The 20,179-nt window shown below is 41.8% G+C and overlaps 1 long non-coding RNA gene across 3 annotated transcripts in view; it reads left to right on the top strand.

The window, feature by feature from the left end:
* LOC138783838 (uncharacterized) overlaps positions 1-12,547 on the top strand; it is a 161,546-nt gene extending 148,999 nt beyond the window's left edge. For 2 of the 3 annotated variants that reach the window (XR_011361762.1, XR_011361763.1), the window contains one exon: positions 12,134-12,547. This is a non-coding gene — a long non-coding RNA (uncharacterized lncRNA). Of the gene's footprint in view, positions 1-3,374; positions 3,509-12,133 lie in introns of those variants that run through there. The other variant, XR_011361764.1, reaches the window with a different exon arrangement.
* Positions 12,548-20,179: the final 7,632 nt, after the last annotated feature.

Genomic DNA, 20,179 nt, shown 5'->3' with positions numbered 1-20,179 from the left:
TTAAATGATCCCATTCCTGATCTCACACGGTAAATGACATCTCACTATATAGTTATTAAGGTGCCCACACAAACCTGGATGAGGAATTAGAAGATTTCATTCTCCAGGTGAAATTTTACAAACAAATGAACGTTTTAGCTGACAATGACAGGTTACAGATTGTCACCACCTGAAAAGAAGTCAGCCATGTTTGAAATCTGAAAATAATAAGAATCCAAGAATGTTCCATAAATGATCATTCATCTTTCTTTCTTTCATTCATTGTCATTGATCATACACAGCCAGTAGAACAACTGTAACAGCCTGTGTCTGCGATTGTTCACCAGACAATTGTTTAATAGTTGTTCAACCATCAGCCTACAACCTACTCTAATACGTATGGCTAAAGGCCCTATTACACGGGCGATCTGTCAGGTCAGCGTTCGCTTGCACCTAGTCCCACGTTCGCTGCTGGCGCTATTACATGCGTCGGCAGATAGCGGGTAAGAGCTGGGGGGGGGCGTGGGGAGCTGCGGGGACTGCCCAGGTGATCGCTAGATCGTCTGGGCAGCCCAAAGAAGATAGTGGCAGTCTGCTGTTGCACAGAGCAACGGCAGCAGATCGCTGCAACCCTTATTGTTGTTGTTTCAACATTGCACATGTCGGCTTATCGTTGTCGTCTATTACACTAAGCGATTATCGGCTGTAACGGTCGGTATTGGCCGAATACGGACGATAACCGCTTCATGTAATAGGGCTTTAAAGGTGCCTGTTAGAGAGGAGGAACTTGCCTTGGGCTGTATTCGCCTTCTCTAGGCAGAGGTATTCAAACGTCGATCGTTCGAGTTTGTGCAAACCCGAGTTTTCGGCAAGTTTATCTCTAGTGCCTATACACCTTTAATAACTGTTGGTCAAATAATCATATGGCCCAACATTCCCGTGTTCTCCGGGGAAGGGGGGATGTAAGCCATGGCTAGACATCTCTGGTGGCTTATTTCTCTAAAATCAAAGGGATCCAGGGGTGAACTTCCATCACTCGCTATCCCGATCTCCACAAACTTAGCAGGTGCTCATATGGCTGACATCAGTATAGAGGGAGTAGGGAACCTTGGCTTTCCAGCTGTTTCAACACTACAACTCCCATCAAAGCTAAAGCTTTGGCTGTCCAGGCATGATGGGATTTGTTGTTTTGCCACAGCTGGAGGGCCATAGTTCCCTACCCCTTGTGTACAGTATATAGGGACCTTAATGGTGAGTACTACCTAATTTCTTCTTTATAAAATCATGCTTCATCCAAATAACAATGCCGCTTACCAATGTATATGAATTCAGTATTTGGGCCTGTTCACCTGCTGTGCCTCTTCAGTAGGATGATCATGACCATATGCTAATATTTAACCACAGGTCACCCCAAACAGGACCAGTGTGTACAACGTAATTGTTCTTCATACAGAGAACCTTATGGAATGCTCTGTGAGGCAAGTAATTCAATGTACAGGATGACTCTCTACCATGTGCGAACAAGATGGAGGGCACAGCAGGCGAACAGTCCTGAATTATTAATAAATATACTTTGCTGATTGGCCAGTAATTCTGCAAAAGAGCTGAAATCCAGGGCAATCCTTTCAATTTACATTGAAGAGCTTGCCAGCTCTACATCCAGTGTCCTATTTTATTTTTTTTTTTAAATAGTAACCACCTTATTTTATTTTAGGGTAGAAAATATCTTTTTTTCTAATAAAATAAATGAGAACATAAAATAAAGAATACCAGTAATTATAATAATCATCATAATTGTGATTGTAACAACATAAAAGCCAAGTACACTGTATGTTATAATATCTTCTCAGCAATTAGAAGATGTTCTAAATAAGAAAAAGGGTTATTGCTCATTTACTCATTTTCAATAAATAACCCGGGCCATGGAGATATGTAAGCGGAAAGCATGTGTTTTTGTAATGCAGCGGTGACTACTTAGTAGGCCATTAGATTCTGTGAGCATTGTGTTATTGATCTTGCCTGTCCCTACGTGCTGCATAGCTCAGTCATTTAGGCAAATTAAGGTCAACTAATTAGTGTCCAGAATTACAATGTGACTACATACGGCGTGAACACACACAAAACGTGACGAGTATTAAATAGATATAGTTTGCATTAACGTTATTTATTTTCCATGCAGTGTGTTTACTCTCTGTGTATTTTTATATTGTGCTTTTCTACATACTATTTTTTTTTATTTTTTAATTATATTTATTTTTAAATATTTTATTTAACTTATTGCAAATTACAAATTATTTTTTATTTATTTTCTAATTATATTTATTTATTTTAAAATATTTTATTTAACTTATTGCAAATTACAAAATATTTTTTTGTTTGTTTAATTTCTGAAGCGACATTGATTTTTTTCTTTTTAATTAAAAAAAAGGAAACAATTATTTTCTAATGTTTTAAAGGAACAAATTAATTCTCTTTGCATCAAGATTCAGATTAAAAAACAACAACTAATAAAAGTAAGTTTCTCAGTTATTTTTATATGATTGCCGGAAATCACATTTTTGTGTTCCTGTACATAAGTGAAAGCCTTTTAGAGAAATTAGATTAAAACACCTGCAAATGAATCTATGGAGTTATGGTTGTTGCATAGTATATTACCTTTGGGACTTATGGAAAAGAAATCATGGTCAGATCAGCACTGCGGCGAGAGAAATGGGCATACAGTATAGCAGTATAGCAAGGCAAGTGTTAGTGTGAAGTGGCCTTATATTGTTTTCATGATAGTTGCCTCTGCTGGGTTGTAAGGCTAAGGGCCCTATTCCACAGGACATTTATCGTTCGCATAATCGTTAACGATAAACGATCCAAACGACCGCTATTGCGAAAGACCTGAAATCATTCACCCATTTACATGGAACGATAATCATTACTTATGATTGCTCTTGCGGTCGTTTTGTCGTTGCTATTGCGTTCATCACTACTGAGAACGACCGAACAACGTCTTTTTCAATGCGTACGATTTGCGAATGAGCAACGATAAAAATAGGTTCAGGTCTTATTAAACGATCAACGATTTCTCATTCGGTCGTTAATCGCTAACTTCTATTCAACTGAACGATTATCGCTTAGATTCGAACGACTTAACGATAATCTGAACGATAATCGTCCTGTGGAATAGGGCCCTTAGCTTATACCAAGTTTAGAAAACCTTACGGTATACAATTAAAACAAATGCAAAAAAAAAATCACTAAAAGATATTCATTTACATCAGCTGTCAATCATCAGCTGAGATTACTTTTCCTATTTTAAAGGGCGACTCCGAAAAAAATGTTTTCAAATGAAATGTTGTCAGAAAGTTATACACACTTGTAAATTACTTCTATTTAAAAAATCTCAGTGCCCTCAACGTGGGACAGCGCCACACACACTGACAGGAAGCCTGCAGACCTCTACAGCTGCTGGAATGGGAGAAGTACCCAAAGTACCTGTTACCTGTGACCCCTGGCCTGCTTCTGAAAGTGTGCAGCTGCTGGACAGTCAGATGTGGGTAATGTCGGCAGAAAGCGGCTGAGCAGAGCAGTCCCGGCACCCGGAGGTATCATATCCTGATGCTGGATTCAAGGTACGATGCTCTGTGTAAGGCCATTGTACCTTGAATCCATTGCATCCTGAGGCCATCGTATGTCGGAGGATTACTGTATATCCATCATATCTGTCATGGATCTTGTAAGACATCAATATATAAAAAAAAAATGGTAAAAATGTTTGCTGGTTATTAATACCTATTACAGTGAGTGATTTACTGCTACATGAATACAAAGGCGTAAAAAGAATTTATTACCGGACGATTAAATATTTTATGTAAACTGGAAACATGTGAAATGTCTGGCAGTATGGATTCAGCTCTTGATAAAAGGCACGTAAAAGGGAAAAGTACTAAAAATGTAGATGCGTAGCACGACTAACAGAGTAAAGTGCTCATTCCCAGCTGCCAGATGAAAATTGTTGGCACTACGATTAATATACTTTGTGCTTTTCGTCACATTCTCACAGGATGATTGTTTGACTCTAATCAATCTTTTATCAGCACAATTTTGAAGAATCATTGTTATATGTAAATATCTTACTAGATGTTACAAAATTATTTTAGCCATACTTGTACAATCTGTGGGTGGTTTGTTCAGTGGTGTTGAACTATGACTATGAACTACATGTATTTCCCTGAAGCACTAATAATATACAGTATAAAAGATGCAATGTCGTTGTACAAAATATGTAATTGCATACAGGGCCGGCTTCAGGTCTTTGCAGGCCCTCAGGCGACACTTTGCACGATCATTTGAGGCACCACTAACATACTCAAACACACATTATTGACACAGACTGACTGACACAGACAATGGCTATGTTCAGACAACGTCAAAAATTGAGAAAAGGCGCTCAATTTTGTTATTTAAAAAAATGTCAGTTTTTGCCGTCTTCTCTTTGGACGTCAAAGAGAAGACGGACGTCCAATGCACGTCTAGCTCACCCTGCACTACAGTGAGCAGGATAAACATTAGAACACCGGGCACTTCTCCCTCTCTGGGCCCCTAGAGGTGCTGTGGGCCCCCGACACTTGTCTGAGTAAGCCCTGTGCTGACGCCGACCCTGATTGACTTTTCAAAAAGACAAAAGCAAGAGTTCTTAGAGGCCTATCTCCAAGAGAAGTGAGTCAGTGAGAACCTCAATATTATAGGGATGGTAAATATAGCGATTTAAAATAATCCATTTATTTAATTGTTACATGCCTTACCGTTTGCCGAGTGCTCCCGCAATTTTTGAGTATGTCTTCTTCATTTCAGCCATTATAGAGTGCATCGGTACATTCACTTCATTATTGTTTGGATGTACTGACTGCAATCTTCTCTATAGATTTTTTTTTTTGTCTATAGACATTAAAGCAATTCTGAGCAAAGTCCATAAATTTGAGATATTGGAAGAAGTCCAGGTTATAATAAACTTAGACCTAATCGAGCTATATTAGAAGATTTAGAAAGAGCTGAATGACATAAGACAACTGATGCATGATCAACACTGTAAACAAGGCTTCTAAAAGTGAAGAAATCTTGGAGGCAACACCCTCACAGGCTATACTTTCTTGGACATTTTTAAAGGGGAACTTTCCTCAGGATAGACAAATCTAAACTGCTGATATCTCCAGGGTGCTGCGAATGAAGATATGTCTGTTACCTTCATGCTCTGTGCTGTTCCTTGTTTAGGCCAGTTTCACACATACATACAGACTGGCAGCGGTGGTTTAAGTGGAACTCACATCGAGAAATCCACTGCAAGTTTCACTTAACCCACCACTGTCGGGCTAATTGGCACTTGGATGCACTCCCACTTGCTTCTCCCGGCTTCCTGGTGTCCCACTCAGCCAATCAGTGTGCTGCCCCGCCGCAGCTGGGACTTGCAGCGTGAAATCCGCTGCGATACTATATGTGTGAAACTGGCCTTAATGTAGTCCTCTGTGTAAGATTGTTAGTAACACTACCCCGCCCGCAGAGCACCGATCTACCCCCAACCCGCCACTTCTAATGATTATCAGTGCAGTGGGCTGGCCAGGAGCGAGTCAGATCAGCGCTCTGGGAGCATGGCAGTGCTCCTAATGGTCTTACCGGACAGAGGACTACATTATAGGCTTACAGTATATAATTCAGAAAACCCAGCACTTGTTAGTAGGGATGGTCCGAACCGAGTTCGGTTCGGGCTCGTACAAACCCGAACACTTGGTAATGATTCCCATAGCCATAGGCTGTATCCCAGTTTTCCAGGCGTTCCTCCCGCAGTATCCGCCCGCTCCACGGAGCGGGCAGACAGCGGGAATCTGATGCCGAGGGTTCGGACCATCCCTACTAGTTAGTAATAAAACTTGAGCTATAAAAAAGAGCAAATACTACAAATATATACAATAACTGTTATGAAGATCCAGAATCCTGCTCTTTCATCTCTTCTAGTCTATTAGTTCTGTAGATCAGCTGATCCTGCTGTTCATCTCAGGGCTGATTAAGAGTTTCTGATTGGTTACCCTCCCTTTGAATATCTCTGACTGTTGCACTGGTGAGGATTATAGTTTATTCTCTGTGTATTTACACCCAGAGTTCTTTGAATTTCCACAGTGCCTTTTTGATCCTTGTCATTCTGTTTGGTTCTTGATTGGTTCTTGTTTTCTGTATTTGTAGCAGCTCTTGTTTCTTCCAGTCTGATCTTGTTGCATTTGCTCCTTAGTTTAGTGCTGTTCATCTTTGGTTTTTGTCTCCGGACCCTAGAGTCCTCCTGTTGTTTGCGTTAAGGTAATTTTTGCTGATTAGAGTTTTTCTATAAGGTATATTTTCAGGAACAGTGAAGCTCATTGCTTTAAGATAGGTCTAGGAAAATATTCAGGAAAAGTTAGGAAAAGTTTTGCAAATTAGGGTTTTCATTAGGGATATTTTCAGGGACAGGGATATCTGGTATTAGGGTCATTGTTTTGAAATAGATCTAGTAAAATTTTGTTAGGGTCCTATTACACAGAGGGATAATTTGCCAAATCAGGCAACGATCAGCTGATGAAATGATCATTGATTGTTTCTTTAGGTCTAGACCTAAAATCATCGGGCACCAACTGCGCATCGCTACATGTAAAAGCGATGCATGGCCGACAGCTGACGATTAAGCAATAAGTTAATACATTACCTCTCCCCGTTCCTGGTGTTCTCCTGTGCTCTGCATGTGTCCCAGCGCCGTGGCTGCAACTCCAGAGCGGCCTCTCTGACGCTGCAGCCACGGGGCTAGGAAGCATGCATAGTGCAGGAAGAGACCGGAAATGTGGAGAGGTAATGTATTAACTGTTTGGTCAAGGGTTGCATGGAAATCGCTAACAATGTCCAGGCTTCCTTTGCTAAATGATTATTGGGCCATGTAATAGGCCCAATAATTTAGTAGATAGGTGCTCATTTACATTATTGATTGGGCCTTCATCAGATTAGGGGTTTTATGAGATATATTTGCAGTTACAGTGAGGGTCAGTGTACAGGGATAAATCTAGGAAAGTAGTCAGATAAAGGCTATGTTCCAACAAGGGATTTTTGGGGGGCAGTTTGAGGCCAAATAATGGCCATTATTTCCTAATGATAGTATTTGTACAATAACAGCCTTTATTATGAAATAATGGCCATTATTTGCAGGTAAGATGATCATTTACTGACTATTCCTATATTACTTTCAGGGTGGGAGAATCTCATTGCAGCAGCCCAAGTTACTATCTCATGCATATCTCATGAACATGAGGCTAAAGGGACTAAATCTTTTTACTTTGGCAATCATTTTTCCATGCAATTTTCCCCTTTTCTACAAAAACTGGAACAATCCTCTATTGTGGTCCCTAAATGGTTCCTTCTAGACCGTCTGCCCTTCTATTGACTGTACTGTTTGCTTATATTTACTCTGTTGTGGTCGTGTTTCTCTTTCCTGCCTTGTTAACACCTCGCCATGGGCTGGTTACCATTAGGGCTGCTATTTCTGCTCTTGGTTTTCATTAGTCCCTTAACAGAAAGCCAAAACATTTTAACCTATAATATTCCTATTTGCTTTAGCTGGCTGCTTCTTTTCTATTTTCCATGAATCTTCACCTCTTTTACCTACCCCAGTACATCTTTCCATCTATGTGTATTTTAAGTAGATGACGTCAGCAGTCCAGGTCAAGCACTGGAAAGTTGGCACAGTACGTGGTCAGGCAGACCCAAAGTCAGTAACAAGTAAGAAGGTTGAGGCAGGAGACATAGATTAAGGGTCAACAATTTTGGTTGGCAACAGGACAGAAGGGGCAGCAAAGGGCATAGGGATCAGGAAGAGTTGGAAACCAGAAAAAGGACACAGGACAATTCACAGGAAAGTAGGATCAGATACAACACACCTTTGCAAATTGACACTGGGAACCCCAACAATGCTCAGGCAAGGCAGTGGAGGAGTTGATATCCATTAATACGTGACCTTAAAAGATGACTAGGTGCAGATAGATGTACACACCATTTGGACAAACCTGGAGGTAGAAGGAGGATGACACAAAGAGAATAGGCATGGGTAAGGACACCCACTAGGAGGTACAGTACAACAGCAGGAGCAGCTCCCCTGGTGTTACTAGCTTAGAAGCTGGAGATTGAAGCAGGGAGAAGAAAGGTGAAGAGCAGTGAGAAGAGAAGGTGAAGAGCAGGGAGAAGAGAAGGTGAAGAGCAGGGGGTTGGTGGGAGCTGAGTGCCAGCATTACAAGCCCCACAAAGATCCTGAAACAGAAAGGGGTTATTTACTCAATACAACAAATATATCACGTGTATGACAATAAAAGGGTAAAACCATCAGATTCTCCCTGCAATAACAATGTGTCTATATTACTAAAATACACAGTCTCTTTACCTGCAGGAGAGAAAAATAACAGAAGCATAATATGTAGTACCCCCCCCCCATCCGACATCAAAACACTGTTTTTAGTGGAATGTCTATAGTACTTCTGTATATCAGTCTTCCCAGACTTTATGTACAACTAAATTGCTGCCACTGTGGCAAAATCTCAGCTAAAGAAAAGGTTGAAGAGAATTTGAATTATAGTGTTCCATTGTCTCCTGACAGGTCAGTAATAAAGGATCCTCAAGATAAATCTGAGCTGGCAAACAAGAAATCACATTGTGAGCTGGAAGAGGTTCAAAACTTCCCCGGAACCTTACATTCTCTATACAGCAATATCTGTTTACTTCATAGTCGGATTAACAGTCCAAAACCAACGGGGGACAAGTCCTTCAATCAGGCATAGACACTAGGAAAATACTGTAGATCTTGACCTGCAGTATAAAAGACACAGCATGTTTTTTTATAGACAGGAAACACAAAACCTAAAGAGTAATATATTTCATATAGAAAGGCAGCTATGTGATCAGAATGACAGATGTATGCTTTAACCCGTCTGTTCTACTCCATTGTCTTGTAATTTACTGGCCAATGTGTTGCAGACAATCCCTGCATTGACGGGACCTGCAGGAACACTTCACATCCCACAGAACGTACTCATTCTGTAGGCCTCTTGACTCTCTATAGATTTGCAGGTTCCTCATCAAACATTGTATAATACACCAGAATCTCTACACAATAAAGAAAAGTACTCAACGTTTCACATAGGCCAAAACATCAAAGGAACGGAAGCTAATAAATAATTACTTTTAGAGTTCAACAAAAAAATACGGTAGTAAAAAAATAAATTAGTTGACTATACTGTGAACAATGCCTGTATAAAGCAAAATTACATGGGTGAGACTCATGTAATGAGCCATGTGATCCAATAGAAATATTAAATTTATTTACCTAAATTTGGAATCTATTTACTTAAATTAAAAAAAAAAATTAAGTCCCATATTTACTTAAATTTTGAACATTAGGTGACATAATGGCCATTCATTTAATGAAACAAAGTAAGGCTATGTTCATACAGCGTAAGAGACTGGCCGCTCCGTGTCGGCAGTAATGGCCGAATGGTCTTTGCAGCCGCAGAGTTCTGTTGTGAGCGTATCCGTGCACGCTTGCATCAGGACTCCCCATAGCACACTATGGAGCAAGCGCTCAGAGCCACTCGCTCCATAGTGTGCACTGACAGGGTTTTCTGCGGCCACTATTCACTGAATAGTGGTCGCAGAAAAATGACATGTCAGTTGTTTGTGGCGCCGCTAGGGATCCCGGACAGAGCTTATATTATGTGCTTGCTGTCTATGGGATCCCATAGACAGCAAGGTAACATATTTTTCGTATTAACCACTGCCGTTGTTGCAATCGGCAACGACAGCCATAGTTTTACGAAAAAATACGTAGTGTGAACATAGCCTAACCTTGTATATTCAAAGCAGTTGCCATAGGCAATGTTTTATGAAAACTTTCATCCATATATTTATTTACCAATTTTATTTTCTGGAAATCCTAATTCCGTGAAAAAGTTTTACACCAGTTTTCTTGCATAAGCATTAAATACATTCCTTAAAGTGTCACTGTTATTATAACTTTCAAAATCTAAATCAACAGTAGTTGTCATATAAGGCAAGTTTGCAGTTTACACCTACCAGAAATCCAGGTCCAGTCTCCTGAAGCTTTTTAGTCTTGTCCTGGTTAAAAAATAGAGACAAAACACATGAAGTCTGACCTGTCTAGAGAGTCACGGCCTAATATTCCATCAGTCACATTACTGTCTTCTCTGTAAGCGCAGATGACCTGGGCAACACAGCACTTCCTGTGTTTAGAAAACAAACAAAAACTAAACACGAAGTGCCGTGTTTTCCGTATTTTCCGGCGTATAAGGCAACTAGGCGTATAAGACGACCCCTGACTTTTAATCACATTGTCAGGGGTTCGCCTTATACGGCGGAAAATGTTAACCCCTTCCTGACCTGCACCGGGAACGGGAGCGGAGAAGAAGATGCGCAGAGGCCGGAAACGGGCCTGAGTTAACTGTTTGTCTTTTTTAAATTTTTGCCCCATACGGTGGGGATGCGAGCCATTTTTAAGCCCCCCCCACTTCTGACAAGATTTTTTGGGGTTAAAAAGTCGTCTTATAGGCCGGAAAATACGGTAACTAAAAAAATAAAAATAAAATGAATGTAAATTGCAAACTTGCTTTATTTCACATCTGCTGTTGGTTTAGATCTTGAGTTATAACGACAGGTACACTTTAATATTAAAATTGCAACATCAGGAAGGATAAGTTGTGGAACTATGGAAAACAATAGACAATAGATTGAGCGAACCTATAGTAAATTCAGGTTTGCCCCAACCCAAACGCTCAGCTCTATTCATAACACAGAAGCCAGGGGGCGATACGGAGATCGCTGGGAGGTTCAGAGGTCAGACCCCCTGTGATCTCGTACTTTTTCTTGGAATACCCCTTTAATTTCTAATATTTCTATTACTATACATCAGCGAACAGTACAAAGCATGACTATATTGTATATTTTCTGTCAATTATCTTTTATAGTATCATTACCATATACTGAATCCACCCTCTGATAACCATCTGCTCAACATGATGTCATTTTCTATATTTTGCTATCGCCCTTTTCAACAATGTAATTATTTCTTCGCTGCAATGTGTCATGGCTGATTCTGGTTATTCTTGGCCAATCTATAGCGCATCTCATTTCATAAACACAAAATCTTCCTTTACTGTCTCCAGCAACAGTGATGATTTAATGTCCATGCTTTAATATAGAAGAAGCTTTCATACAACAACTGTGCCAAAAAAAAACTGGGCGTACAAGACGTTTAATTGCATACGATGACATGTGCTGTCTCTCTTACATTCCCCCCACTGGAGACGCAATGATGTACCTGTAAAGTTGTTTCCCCTTTCAACATCTGCCAGGCACCTATCCTCTTCCTGACTCATTCACAAGCTCACTGAAGCATCTCAAGTCATGGATGATTACAAAGCTGTGAAGCTGAAAAGCACACGGCAGACAATTAACGCACAGGTTAATGTTTTATTATTTTTCAAAAAAAATGAACATTTTAAGGTCTGGGTCTTCCATTTAACATTACTGTTCTGTATAAGAATTATCTATATGTCCAGAGCTCGTTGTCATCATATGAATACATGTATATAGGTATAACAAGGTATATCAGTCACCCTATGTGACCCCATAAACAGTCAGCAGTAGCCACCATATACAAATTAATTTGAAATGAATTTAGCGTTTTTCCCTCCAAAATTTAGATTTGTTTAAATGTTATTTTTTGTTTCCCATTGTGCAAATCTAATTGTTGAGGATTATGCTGTATGCTCACACAGATCCTAACTGTAAAAGTACTCACCTGCTTCCCACTCCTGCCAGACCGGCTTCTTCTTCTGCAGCCTCTTCTAACTGTTTGGGAAAAAGTGCTGTAGGTTTTTCCTCTGCATTGTTGTAGTGATCACAAAATGAACACTAGAGGGTGCAGTGAAGAATCATTTAAGGACTGTGCACAGACCAGAGCAGGGAAAGGGTGAGTATTTTCCTACATCCAGCTAACACAATACCCTCTGAACACTGTATACCCCTTATATGTACATGCAGAATTAAAGGGGTTAGCCCTTTATTAAAATTACTTTCTTCTGCTCCGTTCCAGGCATTTCCTGCAAGAATGCATTTCCTATGTGATGAGAAAAAAGCAGGAAGCAGTGCTTAGCAGGGACTCACATCATTGGGATGGACTCATTGGGGAATGGGGAAGGTGAGTATTTTTTATTTTTTTATTTTATGCCAGTCTGAGCCCACACACAATAATTATGTGAGGCCAGATAATCCCTTTGATAAATGATAAAAGTGACTGCCTTATTGCAAATGTAATGCCAGTGGGTACTCTTGCTGAGTTAAAGGAGATGTCCAGCCATTTTTAAAATCTGGCAGGGGGGAATTTGATGAGGGGTAGGAACTTACCTCCCCCGTGCCAGTGATGAGCAAAGGGACTGGCCTCTGGACCGCCTGCCGTAAATACTTTTCCCCAGAGTTGTAATGACGTCACAACTCAGGGGAAAATTCCCGTCCAGGCTGATGGACTGGCCGTTCAGCCAATCAGTGACTGGAGCAATACTGACTGGCTGAGCGGCCAGTCCATCAGCCGGCCATGACGTGTCAGCGCTGGAGATCCTGGAACCTGACAGGGTCTCAAGGTCGGTCCCACCGCTCACTGCAGGCACGGGTAGAGGTAAGTTCCTACTCCTGATCAAATTTTAAAAATGGCTGGACTTCTCCTTTAACTTTCCTTTATTCGGCCTGGTCCATGCTTTCTCCCACTGCCATACCCTTGCCACTGCTATTTGTTCTGTCCCTAGAGTGTTCCTGCTCACACCTAAAACTTTTCTTGAATTTATTACTGCCTGGTGTTTTGTACTACAATTAGTCTACTGTGTCTGACCCCAGCTTGCCCCTAACTTCTAAATCTGTTCTGCCAGCCCTGACCTCTTGCCTTAGTCATGACCATGTATACATTTCATCCCAAGACCCTGGCCTGTAACTAGACTCCTCTCTGTCTTAGGGCCAGTTCACACGGAGTAAAACTGGCGGAATTCCACGGCAGAACCCCGTCAGCCTCCGTGTCATACAGGCAGTCTATGGGAGGGCTCGCGCCTCCTCTTTCCGCATGGAAGAAATGACATGTCAATTCTTCCGAGTGGAGAAAGAAGGTGCGCAAGCCCTCCCATAGACTGCCTGTATGACAAGGAGGCTGGCGGGATTCCGCGGCGGAGAGTTCCACCGCGAAATTCCGCCAGTTTTACTTCGTATGAACTGGCTCTTAGCCCTTAGTGCGTTGCACCAATGTCTTTTGGCCCACCAAGTCAGCCACCACCTACACAAAGACAACTCCTAGAGGTGGTGACCTGGTGGTCCTCTGCAGCCAAGACCTGATTCCTGTATAGAGGATAGGGGTCTCAAGTGACCATTTAGCCAATTACCTCTGGAGTGGCCCAAAACCAAATTGTTCAGGTAGCAAAATGGGTCCACACTTGCTTGTCATTACAGCTAACAAACAGATAACTAGATTGCCCGTGCTCACTCACAGTGACTAGTGAATTGCCTACAAGATACAAGTCACAGCCCCCCTAACAATTACACAGTACCCCAACAAAAGTGACATGCACAGTGTGTTAATGCACCCCCAACAAGGTATTCCGAAAGCTTCTTCTGTTCCTGACTGCAGGGGTTGGGGAATTAGATTGGAGAAAGTCACTGCCAGTTATTAGCATGTGGCGGGATTGCCTATTCAGACAGAGTCAAGTATAAGGTGTTGATAGAACACATCGTATGGATTTTATGGATTCCTAAATGTCTTTGTACTGTGAATGTAGCTGAGATTATAGTAACAACCTATTTGATGCTGAGAAACCTCATGCATCTGTAGTGCCGTAATTTGATATTTTTGGCACCGAATAAAAGTCACATTTGGCGGTTATCTGTGATAATTCCGTGTGACGCTCTGTTTCCAGGATCTGCTTTCTACTCCGCAGCACCAGTGTAGCTTATGATAGTTTTACAATTGCAGTATGTATTATGATTATGGTATTTTTTTTCATATTCAACTTTTTATTAAAAGGTTTTTAGAATGAAAATTCCGCTGTGAGTAGAAAACCCCTATTCACACTCACAGTAGCAGGAATCACAGCGGATTTAGCTTCATGAAATTCGCTGCGATTCCTTATGTGTAAAGCTACCATTAAAATAATAGTCCCATGAACTATAATTAGATAAAATAATTAGTTGAAAAAAAAAGAAAAAACTAAATTATCTCTAATTAAAACGCTAAATATAATAATTGATGTGTTTACAGAATGATGCAAAAACACACACAATGGCGAAATCACATTTTATTGAATTTCATTAGTAAACATATGTAATGTGATGAGAAACGGATGTGTCCAAAAATACCATAAAAACATTAAACCAACATTTCACAGATCAACATCAAAGTATTTATACTTTTTTGTTGTTTCTTCGGCTTAAAGCGACTATGTACCCACAATCTGACCCCCCAAACCCCTTGTACCTTCGGATAGCTGCTTTTAATCCAAGATCTGTCCTGGGGTCCGTTCGGCAGGTGATGCAGTTATTGTTTTAAAAACAACTTCTAATCCTACAGCGCTATGTCTAACGGCCGGGGCTTACATTAGTACATGCATTAGGCTGGCACCACCTCTCCGTCTTTCCTCCCCACCCTCCTCATCATTAGAAATGATCCAGGAACATTTACTGCTGTTTCAGCTTTGCACAGGTGTCTTAACGATCCAGCCCATGTTCATTATGCACAAAGCTGGGGAATAGGAAGCAATCTGCCTGGAGCATTCCTAATGATGAGGAGGCTGGGGAGGAAAGACGGAGAGGTTGTGCCAGCCTAATGCATATACTAATGTAAGCCCCGGCCGTTAGACACAGCGCTGCAGGATTAAAAGTTGTTTTTAAAACAATAACTGCATCACCTGACGAACGGACCCCAGGACAGATCTTGGATTAAAAGCAGCTATCCAAAGGTACAAGTGGTTTGGGGGGGACAGATTGTGGGTACAGAGTCACTTTAACCCTACTTTTTTAATGATAACGTAAAATACAATGCAAAAAATGTACAATTCTGCAACTTGCACAGTTTTAATTTTATGCCAATTACTGTGCAGTTAAGCCAACTTGTTAGAGGTTTTCCCCTTAAAACTAATTTATCCCCTATCCAAAGAACAATTAAGAGATTGTGGGGGGTCCAACCTCCATACCTCCCGGCGATCTCCACGTTGGCCCCCGGCTCCTCTGTTATGAATTCATCCGTGGTTGGTCACATGACCTGTGGCTCTATTCAATCTCTAGGAAGCCGCCGGAAAGAGACAAGAGCTGTACTCGGCTATCTCCAGTGCGTCCATAGAAAATAATTTTTCCATCTGACTTGTACATTTTATTCCACTTTGAGATAAATGGGACTTTTTAATCGTGTTTCATGTCATGATTTTGGTTTGTAAGGTGACCAAAAATTGGCAATTCTGCATTTGGTAATTATGTTTTGTTTTTCATTACAATGTTTTGTTTTAAAAGTTTGGACGTTTTTAAAAATGCAGCGGCACCAAATATGTTTACTTTAAATATTTGTTTTTTAAAATGACAGTACTCTGTACTGTGCATGAGTGTCATAGGAGTTCTATCATGGCTGCTAAAAAGGCAACCTAGACAGCAATCAATGATAACAAATCGGCACTATGGTGATTGTGTGATTGGGCTAGTAACAGGACTCAAGCCGTGCGCCCGGCTCTGCCGAGGCGCGCGGCTCAGCTGTTAGAGATGCCGACGGCGTTCCTGGTTACAGGCAGGGCCGGTTGCTGGGGACGCGGACGGCATCCCTAGTGACCGGCCTGCTGTTTCAGCCAGCTGATTTTGCGCTGCAGCTGGGGTTCACGGCCCCCGGTCGATCAGCATTAGGTGTGCCATATTAGATTGATGGTGACTGGCAGCTGACATAGCCAGTTAGCTCTCAGCACCTAAGTGCCTGTTCACTATAAATCCCAGCCCCTGGTCATATTCCAATGCCTGTGATAGCGCCTTGTGCCTTGACCTAGCATTCTCCTTACTGATTATTATTGTTGTTCTGACATTTTGTATTACGTACCCTGACCTTGCTTTCTGGATTCTGATTTTGTACCTTCGCTGCCCGGCTGTTGCTGACTTAGTTTCCTGACCATTCAATATTGTGTTTGTTTGTTTTGTTTTGTCTTGTGTTGCGCTTATTTCAGTGTAAGGTTTGTCGACCAGTTGTCCGCAAGTAAATTTTAGTACTGTTTGTGGCAAGTAGAAAGGGACAGCTGGGCCGGGTGCCAGTCTAGGGCTGCACTTGTCTATGTATCTTTCCAGTACCTGACAGCTAGGGTTTGATTGAAGGCATGATAGGACCTGTTATTTTACGCCTTGGATGCCATGTTGTTATAGACTGCAGCATCAAGGGGGTGCTGAAGTCTAATCACAAAGTTTAAAACACATATACTGTTAACAGTCTGCGAGAGTTAGAGTTCAGTAGAACCTACTTTCTTACTGATATAAGGAATTCTATTTTAGGTCCCAATTTTGGATTGGTATACGTTTAAAATGGTTCTCTGGTCATTTAACATAGATGACCAAGTGACAGAGATGCTATCAATGCCGTATTGTCAGGTTGTCAACATCTGGAACCCCTGGTGATCAGCTGTTTCACACTTGAACATCTGTGAACATCTGGAAGCAAAATGGCTTGGTTAATTGTCTAGGGGTAGTGCCAGGCTGCTGCACCTCAGCTCCCATTGACGTGAATGGGCGCCAAACAAACGGTGGAGCCAACTGCTTCTTGGCCTGTTCATTGTGTAAACAGCTGATCAGCAATACCCATCCGATATCTTGCAAGTAAGCCATCAATGTTAAATGCCCAGAAAATGCCTTTAATGTACAAATTACAGGATTAACCATATATTAGTTGTTTTTTAAGGCAACAGAGATCATGAATCGTATTATGAATATTGGTATCATATTAATGATTGGTACTTGATTCATAAACTAAACACATCTAGCTTATGCATTGCAATACTGGAATGGTGTGGATAGGGGTATATTTGTTTGGCTATCATAGCTGTAGATAAAATAATGAATAGCTTAGTGACACAGTAGGGGTCGCATCATACATATTGTATATGTGACATTAGAAGAACTCTACTGTACCATTATCTGAAGTGTAAGAGCTGCATATTAATTGTATAAAAGCTCAGAAAACCCTTGCTGTTACCTCTGACATCTTCTACCATGGTGGAATGTCAGTAATGCTGAATACTATTTTGAGTCTGCAAGATTACACTTACGAGGGACACTTAGAGCAGTGCCCTAAATTCCTAGATGTAGGTTTGAGGCTATGTACATTTCTTACCTTAAATTAACACATGTTGACAATTTACATAGAGATACTTTTTTATTTGTAGAATTTAACACTTTATTGTGTAGCAGCAAGAGATCCTGGAAACCCCAATAATACCAATTGCATAGTATTAAACCGTTTACAAGCCAAAATTAGTCAAAGTGAATGTACCATCAAGTACATCTCTTTAAGACTTTTACATCAATAGACTAACACCAGGGCGGGGATTCCGGTGTCCCGGTTCTTTTTTTGAACTGCGGCCCAGTTCCCGTATATGGCGCTGGTCTATTTCTGGGCACCGGCCCGACCTGAAGGACTTGGGGGGCTCCACCGACCCCAGTGTGACAAAACCCCTCCCCTCTGTGATGCGGCTTCATTGATTCTAATGGAGCCGCGTCACAGAGGGGAGGGCAGAACGTCATACTGGTGGTGGGCTAGCCCATCTCCAGTGCTGTAGGCCGGTGCCCAAGAATAGGCCGGAGCAGCGCACAGGAACCAGGCCACGGTTAAAAAAAAGGATTGTGGCACTGGCGCCAGTCTTTTGATGTTATGGCCACCAGGTAATATTCAGAGTAAGGGTTGTATTACATATCCCATCCCTAGGGGTAAGCAAGCACTAATTTGCTAGATCGGCGGTCACTTACCAAGACTTTTACATGGCTCCATAATCACGCACAGAGATGAATGAATTAGAACTAACAGCTTTTGAATCCTGCTGTCTGTCCGTTCCATGGAGAAAGTGGAGATAGCCCCAAGGACCGCCTGGAAAACATAGACACAGCTCTGGTTGTATCCATGTTTTCCAGGCGGTCCTCAGGCTGTCTCCATCTTCTCCATGGAGGGGGCAGACAGCGGAATTCAATAGGCTGTATCCATATTTTCCAGGCAGTCGATGATTTCAAATCAGTTGAAAGACGATTAGCCAATGATTGACTCCTCGGTTGATCACCGTCTTTATTACATGGGGCGTTAGCTGCCTGATTCGGCAGATAATAGCGTTGTGTAATAGGACCCTAACAACCATGTGCAGCACAGACATCACCTAGTTGGGTGAGGAATGACTCAATAAGATCCTGGTAGGTTAACACAGTTATCTGAAGCCATAGAGCAAACACAACATGATCCATAAAGCAAACACAACATCTGAGGTGGTCCAATAGTGGCTCAATTGGGTTCTGGGGCCAGAGTAGTACTTGGAAGTCCTGGTCATGCTCTTTCAACCAATATCAGACATTACTAGCCGTATGACTTATCACATTGTTTTGCTGAAAGATCCCATCCATCCCAGGGAAAACAATCAACATATATGGGTGCACTTAATCTATGAGGATGGACTAATACTCAAGTTGGTTTAGTGTACCCCACATGGATGAAAGAACACCATGAGAATATGTCTCAGGCCATACCACTGCCACCATCAGCTTGTCTTCTTTGAGCAATGGCTGTTTGTTGTCTTATATTTCTCTTCTGACACGCCAACGTCCATGCTTTGTCAGCACAGGTCCAATTCCAATCCACGCTGTGAAAATTTGAAGCCTCATTTCAGCAGTGTGCGCTCCACTGTTACTCTGCCCTCGCACACCTTTGTAGTTTCCATGTCACTTATTTAGAAAGCCACCATTTATTCCCTCTTCATACACTTTCACAAAGCAGCGAACAGTCCACAAATTGTGTAATTTCAGAAATACCGCCCCACCCCCCTTGGCCCAAAAACCACTAGTCATTCCTTTTTGCAACTCTGATGAATGACTCCTTATACCCATGACAGCAACAAGGGATATTGTCAGGAGCTGGCTCCGACGCCATCCCTGGTAACCAGCTTGCCCGGATGCAGGGAGTGCACTGACGGCGTCCCTGACAACAGGCTCGACCAGTTGCCAGTGGCGTGTCAGCATTGTCTTTTTTGTAGCCACAGCCAGGAATTCATTCAAAACCGCCTGATCAGCAGAGGTTCTGCATGAATATTAACTCACTGGCGGATGGCACCAGCAGTCGGCTGTTGGTATTTGCCTGGAGCTGGAGTCTCAGCCCCAATCATTCCCTGGGGCTGGGACTTTAGGCTCAATAAGTATCCTCCCCTGTGTGTCATTCTCTGTCTGAGATAGAGCCTCAGTACCTGAGTGTAACTAGGTGTAATTTTGTGCCGCACCGACCGTTTGATACCAACCCTGCTAGCTGACCATGAGATATTGTCTTTCCGCATTTTGTATTTCTACCTGTTCAGGCAAGGGACTGTCACCCAGATATCTGCTGCCACTTAGGGCAGTTGCGGTAAGTAGGCCGGGACAGTGGAGAGAGTGCAAGGGCCTCACCTGTCCATTGTCTCTTAGTCAGTCCTAACAGATATATGTGTAAATAGCCTATTGCATAGCTTTATACACTCATAAAGTCAGATCCCCGCACGTGACTTCCTTCATATACTACGCGTGGAAAGTAAGAAGCGGTCATAATAATAGGACTCCACTGTGTATTTTGCAGTAATTTTTCAGTATTTTTGCCAGAATGTTAAATGCTAATAAGGCATATTAGGAAAATATGTGGAAATAGACTAAAAAAGCCCTTGTGGCACTTCAGCAGAACTAGCAAGTTAGCAAATCTTAATCACAGTGGTGTTGTATCCAGAATAAAAGAACCGAGCTGTACTGTGAGTTACAAGGTCACTGTGATTACAGGGAGAGAAGGAAAACCATAGCCAAGTGCTGCTCTATAAAAGCGAATCTTCAATAGACGTGCAAACTGTGCACCTTATTATATCTGCAAAAATCATAA

The sequence above is a fragment of the Dendropsophus ebraccatus genome, chromosome 2 (genome assembly GCF_027789765.1).
Source record: "Dendropsophus ebraccatus isolate aDenEbr1 chromosome 2, aDenEbr1.pat, whole genome shotgun sequence".
Classification (NCBI taxonomy): Eukaryota; Metazoa; Chordata; class Amphibia; order Anura; family Hylidae; genus Dendropsophus; species Dendropsophus ebraccatus.
This window is presented reverse-complemented; position numbering and strand designations above follow the sequence as displayed.